This window comes from Charadrius vociferus, unplaced genomic scaffold, assembly GCF_000708025.1.
Source record: "Charadrius vociferus isolate BGI_N301 unplaced genomic scaffold, ASM70802v2 scaffold162, whole genome shotgun sequence".
Lineage (NCBI taxonomy): Eukaryota > Metazoa > Chordata > Aves > Charadriiformes > Charadriidae > Charadrius > Charadrius vociferus.
Genome location: NW_009647236.1, coordinates 1,765,203 through 1,774,374, shown reverse-complemented (window position 1 = coordinate 1,774,374; position 9,172 = coordinate 1,765,203).

Genomic DNA, 9,172 nt, shown 5'->3' with positions numbered 1-9,172 from the left:
GACCAGTTCTGTTCAATGTATTTATCAACAATGTGGATGCAGGAGTTGAATGCACCATTAACAAGTTTGCTGATGATACCAAACTGGGAGGTGCTGTTGACTGTCTTGACGGACAAGAGGCCTTGCAGAGGGATCTAGATAGATTGGAGCATTGGGCAATGATTAGCGGGATGAAATTTAACAAGTTGAAATGCCAGATTCTGCACCTGGGATGGAGTAATGCTGGGCACAAGTATAAATTGGGAGAGGAGGGCTGTACGGCAGCCCTGCAGAAAGGGACCTGGGGGTGCTGGTGGGCAGCGGGCTCAATAGGAGTCAGCAGTGTGCCCCAGCAGCCAAGAGGGCAAATCACATCCTGGGGTGCATCAAACACAGCATCACCAGCCGGTCAAAAGAGGTGATTACCCCACTGTATTCAGCATTGGTGCAGCCTCACCTCATGCACTGCGTGCAGTTCTGGGCCCCAAGCCTGACCGTGTTTAAGAGGCTTTTGGACAGTGCCCTTAGTAACATGCTTTAACTTTTGGTCAGCCCTGAAGTGGTCAGGCAGTTGGAAGATGATGATCATTGTAGGTCCCTTCTGACTGAAAGGGTTCGGTTCTGTTCTATTCTATTATATTCTATTCTATTCGCATCCCTATCCTTCACCAAGCGTAGGATATTCTATTCTATTCTATTCTATTCGTATCCCTATCCTTCACCAAGAGTAGGAGGAGGCTTTCTTCTACAGTTAATTCTTTAGCAGAGAAGATATCGATCAGTCGGGATCCCAACTGCATGGTTGTTCTTTCACTGGTCTCCTGCCTCAGATCCCACTGTGTGCTGACCTGACCCTACTATGAAACCAGCACCCTCTTTGCTCAGGACTCAGGAATACTCTCCAAGTTGCCTTTCCACATGCGTAACTGTGTTGTGTGGAACTGTTTTGAGAGGTCACTTCTCTTGCTAGACCTTTGTTCTCCAGGCTCATTTTTAAATGGGGCCCAAGTGGCAGTCTCATGATGATGCCCCCGTTAAAGCGTGACTTTCCTGTTTCCGGCAAGCAGAGCTGTTTCGGTAAAGAGCAAAAAGATGCCAATCTGCCAAGCAGAGTCAGTGAGCTGTAACTCTGAAGTAATGTCTCCTGTTTTGTCTTGGTTTTGTCTTGTGGTTGGAGGGCTAGCTTCTGAAGTTGGAGGAGGGCAAAAGCAGTTTGAAAGGTCAGTGAAAAATGTTCAGGGCTCTTAATCCCAAGTTTGATATTTTAGGACCCCGACGCATGATCCATTTGGGATTAGTTGTGACTGTTGAACAATCTATCTATCTCCCTTTGTAGGCAGGGGGAAAAGCGTTTAGTAGTGATATCATAACTCAGCTGCAGCTGTGTATCAGAGTCCTCAGTTGCTGTGGTTCACAGCCTGCTATGAAGTGAAATCGTGGGCATGCACCATGTGCTGCAGAGCCATGAGGTGGAAGGTACGGCTGCTCTGCCAGGGCGGCAGCCTCTCACAGCCAGGAATGAATCAGCAAAGCCAGTAAGTAAGCACAGAATGATGGACCCCTGCTTTGCGCCGAGTCAGATCATTTTTTTCTCTCTTTTCTTGTTTATACACAGGCAAATGCATCAGCTAGCACATGCTGCCACAGGAAATATCATCATGACCATATAAAACTAAAGATCAACCCTGGAAGGTATGTTGCTACTGATCACAAAGGCACAGAACGATGCCCAGCTTTTTCTCCAGAACAGCAAGACACGACACAGCTGGCCACTAGCAAAGGGTGAGGGAAAATGCTTTGAAGGAAGAGCTAATATGTTCACTGAAGTAGCTGAACACGAGAAATAATTCCTTCTCAGAGATAGGTTAGAGTCATACTACATACTATCTTATATCACGTAGCGCAGGTCTGATTGGTTGTGTGGGTTTTTTGTGAGGCAACTTTTTGGGGTGGTGGGAGAGTTGTGCAGGAGGTCTCTGATAAAAAACCTTGCCAAAGGTACTTGTTGCATTTCTTTCCACAGTAAACTTTCTGCAAATAGCTTTTCACTTACACATCCAACCTGATTGCAAAATCATGCCCTTCTCCCAAAGTTTTCCTCCAAAAAAAGGATATCATATTGTGTTTTGGCTACAGAATAAGTTTTATCTTTCATATTTTTGTTTTTCTTTAAAAAAAGGAAGCATTTTCACAAATACATACTTCCTTGAAATATGTTAAATTTACTCAAAAGCTGTATCTTTGTTCAGAGCATCTGGAAGGAATGTGATGACCATTCGTTCTCCCTCTCTTTTTAATTGCTTTCATGAGTATTTGCTGAGTCCCAAAGGCACTATCAAGGAAAGAAGAATAATTCTTGACTTCCATAATTTCTTTATGGTTGGCTGTGACTGTTTGCTTACTTCTCAAGTTTTGCTTTCTCTCCTTAACTGAATTATTGTCTTTAAAACAAGAAGGGGCAAACAGTGGCCAAAAGAGAACTGTCTTGCATGCATGTGAAGCACAGCACTCAAGAGCAACAGGCATTCCCAAAGTATTCACATAAGCAAAAGAGGGAGAAATTAAAATGCATGTTTGTGATGAGACATGGGAGGCAATGAGTGTTTACAGAAATCCTCTGTTCAAGAGACATGAAACTAAGAGAATTTTGGCTGACTCACGGCTCAGCTCTTGGCCACCGTTGCCTTTGCACAAGGCGATGGCACTCAGGCTGAGTGCTAACTGAGGGTGTTTTTCGAGGTATTTGAAAGGTGGCTTGTTCAAGGTAGCTTGTTGCTAGTTTCTGGCTGGGCAGGAGAGGTGTGTGTGATCCTCGCTGTCCTGCCATGTGCTGGAGCCTTAACTGGGACGAGGGATGTTGAGGTGGCTCATGGAGGGTGCTAGGGGCCTCCTTACAGCTGCATGGCATTCTCAGCCCTCACCACAGACACCATTGGTCCATCTATCAGAAAATTCAATTTGCAATGTGTTGCTCTGTTACCATATAAAACCCTAGAAAACTCGTGATGTTTCAGTCCTTTTACATGGTCTGCCTTTAAGTCACTAGAGGGCAATGTCTCTCTCAAACATGCACACCGATCCAGGATCTCACTTGCTCTTGAAAGGAGCATCTTGATAGTTATCATTGAACTGAGACAAATGAACTCGATTAAATTAATGCTAAATTCTATTGCCAAAAAGGAGAGAAGGAAAGAGACCATGAGAGAGCTTTCTAATAAATAGCAAGACTTGGGTAAAAAGTCTCTAAATTCTGGGAAACGTTCCAAGAGCCAGATTATGGCTTTATTGCTTTCTGCAGCAAAAGATGGGCTCGCAGTAATTCCCAACAGCCTTGGTTTGGGAAGAGAACTGACAAGCAGAGTGCAGGCAGGGTTCTGGGAAGGAGGGAACTTGGGGGAATAGCCACCACCCCGCTCCATCGGAGCATGTGTCCTGCCTTCTCTCTGCAGGGTTGGGCCACGGCCCCACTGAGAAGACAATGTGATCGTGACATCGTGACACCCACGTGTGCCTACCTCCCAGGCACCTCTGTCTCCCTCTTTTTCTCCTTCTGCTCCCCACCCCCAAAGAGAGATTTTCTCTGGACAGATTTTCTGATGCCACCCCTTTGGCTCCGGTAGGAATGGTCATTTCTGAGTGCACATCATCTCTCCTTTATGTCATGGGACCCAGGTGTACACAGAGACCATTACAGACCATCTACACCCCCCCTATACTCCATCTTTAGTTTGGAGTCATGCCCAGCGATGCCGTTAAGAGTACATTGCAAACTACATTCCCTGTGGGAGCAGCCTGGCCTCTCTGAGCGGAACTGGGGCATGGACAGAGACAGATAAGATAACAGGCCAATTCTGCCTTCACACTAAATATTTTTCTCATTACCAATGCTAGGATTGCTGGTTTTGAGGATCAACATATTATTTATTACTATTCCTCTCCTCTCCACCTCCCCCCCACCAGACTCTCGTCTGAGGCTTTTGCAATGTCACATGAAACAGTGACGCAGCACCAATGCTCAAAACATGGTAAGAGATCCCACTCGCTGTATCAGGCCAACCTTTACCATCGCCATGGGAGGTGTGTGGGTGCCCTTGACCTCTTTGGAGTCTGACTTATGTGGCTGGAAGAATACGCACAGTGTCGAAGGAAATAAAACAGCTCCGGGTAGCAAATGTATTTTAGCCAAGCCATTGCAGCACAAAGAAATGGAGAACGCTTTTGTTGTGATACAGGTATTTGTCAGTTCTGCTCCGAGCAACGCCTTTGGTCTGAAAGAAAGGAGATGATCAGAGCTTGGCTTTGAAAGTATCTCCTGGGTGGGTGATGAGGAATGCACAGATGCTACCGGAGACCAGGCCTGTGGAGAGTGCAGAATGTGTTTTCCACAGGAAAGATTCTCTAATTTACCCTTAGCATCTTCACAAATAGAAATTACAAGGAAATGCATCAAGGAAAGAATTAATCAGATTGAAAAGCTTTGTAGTATTTAGGAAAAAGAATGGCATCTTCTCAGGCTCCCCTGGGTGGTGGTAATTACCAGCTGCACAACTGTGGCTTGTGCAACTTAAAAGTTTTCTGGATTAAAAAGCTAAATATCTTCTTGTTTCCTTTCTTAGAGAATCCACTCTTGGAATCAGGCCAACAGCTCAGAGAAATGTGCATTGAGCCTCCTTCAGCCTGGCAGGGCACTGCTTTACATGCGGGGGTGGTCCAGAGCCGGATCCCAAGCCATGGCTCAGTTGCATTTGGTCCATCGCATCTTTTGCTGTTGCCTTGGAGGAGATGGGTACTACTCGTTGTCCAGCAACCCAAACAGCCAAACCCCTTCTGCCGCACCTGCAGGGAGCCTTAGACCCATCTACTTCTGCCATCCAGACCCATCTACTACCGCATCCCAGCAGCAAAGACCAAGTCATAGCCCCTTCTGGTGCCGATACTGCCGCTGACACAGCTGGGGGACCTGAGGGGCAAGGTTGCATAGGCTGTAACTGGAGGGGGCTAGGTAATACTATCCAGGGAAGGAGTTTTTATTAATTTAAGAGAGCCCATGGAAGTCCAGTTCCAAGCTAATAATGAACCAAAGAGAAAACGCAGATCAAGGGAAACAAAAAATAAAAATCCCTCGCAAAAAGAATTTTTAAGGAAATGAAAGTCAAGTGGTGAATTCCAGTGATCCCCTTTAAAAAGGGTAAGGACACAGGGCTGGGAGGGATCTCATCAGCCACCAAATCCATTCACTGCTCTTTCTGGTCCTTTCCCCTAAATGAACAGACAGCTGTTTCAAAGGTAGGTAGATATTTTGCCCCTGGCTCCTCAGGCAGGCAGGCTTTTTCGGACCCACACAGATCGTTAGCAGTTTTCTTTGAACTTTCAGCCTAAATGTGTTCACAGCCAGTGTTGCCTGGTTTTGTACCAGTACAGATTCAAGCTGCTGTTCTCCCTCTGTAGGGTTTGCTGTCCATGCAACCATCACAAGCGTAATCATAAGCTCCCTTGGCTTTTGCTGAGCATGACTAGATACTCCAAACTCTTGGGGTCTCTTTTTCTCTGAGAAAACCTCTGTTCCAGTCCTGCTCTGCTTCTTTTCCAAGTGTAATTCACCTCAGCATGAATAACCAAAGTGGTCTGCAACGTTCCAGATAGGGTTTCATCAGTGCTTCATGTAACGGCACATCACATTGATAGTACTAATCCATGCAGCATATACTCTGTGCTGAAGAGGAAAGCACACCCAAGGGTCAAGTTCCCTTAAAAAATAACTGCAACTTCAAAGGAGGAGCAACCTATCGTCAATGATTTCCTTTGGCAAACCAGGTTAGGCCGGTTGGAAGGCTTGCCATGGTCCGGTTGTCTTGGAAAGGAACCAAATTCCCAAGGCTGTGAGCCAACAGATTCATCATCTCAGTGAGACCCGAGCTCAGGCCAGAATCAATGAGTCTGTTTCAGTGTGTTCCTCTCTGCCCTCCCCAGTCGACAGCCGGCTCTGGGCTGTGTCTCTCCCCTGCTTCTTCCCCTCAAGTCAGCGGTAGACATCATCCCTCCTTGTAACACAAATCTGGCTTTTTACCACTGAGCTGAAGAGTTTGCCTGTTTTCTGGCTGTGTCATTAAAATACCATAGACTGGAGAGGCAACAGATCAGTGACCAGAGCTAATAGCGGCAAAAGGGATTAAATGAACAATAGGTCTTGAGTGTAATTTATGAATGCCATTAGCTGCAGAGAGAGAATTGCGTTATGGCTGGAGTTCTGAGGGGGAAGGGTGGGTCTTATCTAGTCAGGAAGAAAGAAAAAGTGTCTGATTGCATTTGGATTAACAAACAATATCAATTCGCCATGTGATATGTCTCCGGCTGTTATGTTTAGGTCAGATCTAATAAGATCTAAACAAAAACAAACTGCATTTTCTGTATTTCATGTTCAGATCTCCGTAGTCAGCGAACATTGTGTTTGTATCTCAGGGGTTCCGGTCACGCAGCATCCACCACCCTGCCTGGTAAAGCATAGTTCTTCACCAAAACTCTTGCACAAAGCCAGGTTTGCTTCTCTAAGAGGCACGACATTAGTTGCACGAGCATTTCCTTGCAGCCAGTGCACCGCATCCCAGGGATGGGACTGAGCGAGCAATGCCTTTGTTTGCAGTATCTCCTCTGCCTTTCATTTGATAGCCAACATGGTATCTCATTAAACTGCTTAGCTTGGCAGCTGGGGCCATTTGTTATAGTGTGATATGAAGGATCGTAATCAGACTAAACCTCAGGATCATATTGTAGAGGGAGAGATTAGACTGGAGAATAAAGTGAAAGTTCAATTTTGTGTGACTGTGTGGAGTTGCCTCTACTTGGGGTGGTGAAGGGGGTAGAAAGCCATTGCGGAGGCTCAAGCTGGGGAGGATTTGTTTCCCTGTCTCCCTGCTCAGTTTTGAGCAGAAGGGTTTTAGCACCCACTTTGAAATATGGGGTAGCTCTGCACACATCAGCCCCCCGTCCCCACAGCACTGGTTCACTCTGCTTTGCTTCCCAGGTGAGGACTTGAATTGAGGGCTTGCATGGGGAAGGAAAACCCAGGGGCTGGAAATGATGCCAGAAGCCAAAGCTGTGTGCGCGCTGAAGCGTGGTACTTCTGGGAAGGGGATGCCCTTGGCACTAGCCACTTAATTCTCATTATCCCTGTGCTGGAGGCCCAGGTCCTTGAGATGAACTGCTGTTCCCGAGCTCCTTCCCGCTCCGGTGCAGTTAACACAGCATCCTATGAGTCCTCCAGCAGTCTGGGGGCAGGAGGCACCCTCCAAAAGTCAGCAGGAGCCCCGCAGTGTGGTCTTCTGTGAGCTCCTCTGAGCAGATTCAGCTAGTATTAAAAGTAGCAGAAAAAGAAAAGATGGCAAGTGGGAAAGCAGCTTGCAGATGAATTTCTGGCATCTCTGCCACCAGAGAGAAATGTGATCGTGGGTCAGAGCAGCTCCAGTCTCTGTCCTGAGCTCATTTAATGGGCAGGTCTCGTGGAGAGACCCCAGCTACCACCAACTTCAGAAACAAACTCAGACCTCTGCAGCTCTGTCCATAGGCACTGCAATGGGCAGCGGGTATTTTTTAAAACGTTGGCTCTCATAGTGCAGTTCAGGAATCTCTGTCCTGTATTTTTTCCCCTTAAGCAGCACACAGTTAAAGCCAACGAGGGGGCAAAATCTGTAGAGAGAACTCCTTTGGCTCTGGGGAGCTCCAGGTTCGGAGGAGGTGCATGCACTCACCTAATCACAAGCACGTCCTATTGTCACCAGTGAATCCAGTGGGAACATATAAATATACCCACTTTCAGAAATGGTGGCTAGGCTGTGTTCCTATCCCAAATGAAATAAATAGCTTCAAAAAAGCGGAGATAAAAATGAGTATATAAAAATTTTAAAACTGTACCTAAGACAATTGTAAGCTCTGTCCCCACACTCCTGCTGTTACTTGTCCTGGAGATACACTTAATGAATAATATATTCTCTCATCAGCTTGATCTTTTGCTCAGATATTGTACCCTCTTCCTTCTCCTTTGTCTGCTCTCCTTTCCCTGGAGACTAAGTACTTAAGGGCAGGAGCCTGGCATAGAAAAATCTTCAGTTTCATTGTGCTTCCTGAAACTTAACACAATGCAAAGCCCTAGCAAAACCTCAGAGGAATGAAGGAGATCCTGATCTAAACAGCTGGAAAGCCGCCAGAGCCTTTCCAGCTGCCCAAGATGACTTCTGAGGTGATGAGGGGGCACTTGGGGGGGAGCAGATGGACGAGAAACTTGCACCCTGCTCCATGTGAGTGCCACAGCCATGCAGATCGCTAACGACGTCCCCTGGTTTGGGATGATGAAGTGCCAGCGTGCAGGGGATGGCGGTGCCAGATGCTCAGTATATGGCTTCAGGGAACTCGCATCCAACATTAACAACCAAAAAAAGACGGCAACAGACTGTCTTCCCCTCCTGGTGCCTGACAGAAACTGAGAAAGGACACTCGCACAACGGGAAAGCATAAATCTAGCTGTGACACTCTTTAACCTTGCAGCAGGATGGGAGGACGCTCGCTGCTCCCCCCTGGGCCATCTGGAGTCCCGGGCTGCCCCCAGAACCTCCACGCAGCTATGTTGACTTTGGGCAAGCTCCTGGCCCCACGAGGGAGTTGGGGGAGGCTGCTCTGGAGGCAGAGCCCTTCAGTAGCAGCGCCTGAAGGCTTTTCTGCTCAGCCCACAGCAATGGTGGGAGCAGAACAGGGGCAGAAATCCTGCTCCGGCTGGCTGAGCATGCCTGGGGTGCAGCAGCGGTCTGAGCCAGTGCTGCATGGGGAGGGGAAAGCAGCTACGTGCACTCAGGAGTTCCTCTCTCTGTGGCACCACACGGTCCCAAAAGCATCTCTGATGATGAAAGAGGTGGCTCTCAGCAAAGGCATCTCAGGTCTTGCTGAAGGTTTTAATGAGTGATGGTGATCATATGATGATGATCATATGCAATAGGGATATGAGATATACATTATATAGTGTACGTACCGATCCAGCCAGACCTCGGCTGTATTTTCCTCCAGCACTGTGTATAGGCAAGCCAAGAGGAGGGGGCTGACCCCATCAAATGTTGTCCTCTTGTTGCCCTGGTGACTTTGTCAGATAAGGTAGCCTGTGCCCAGGCGCTGTCTGTTCTTGTATTAAAGGTTCTTAAAGGCAGTGATC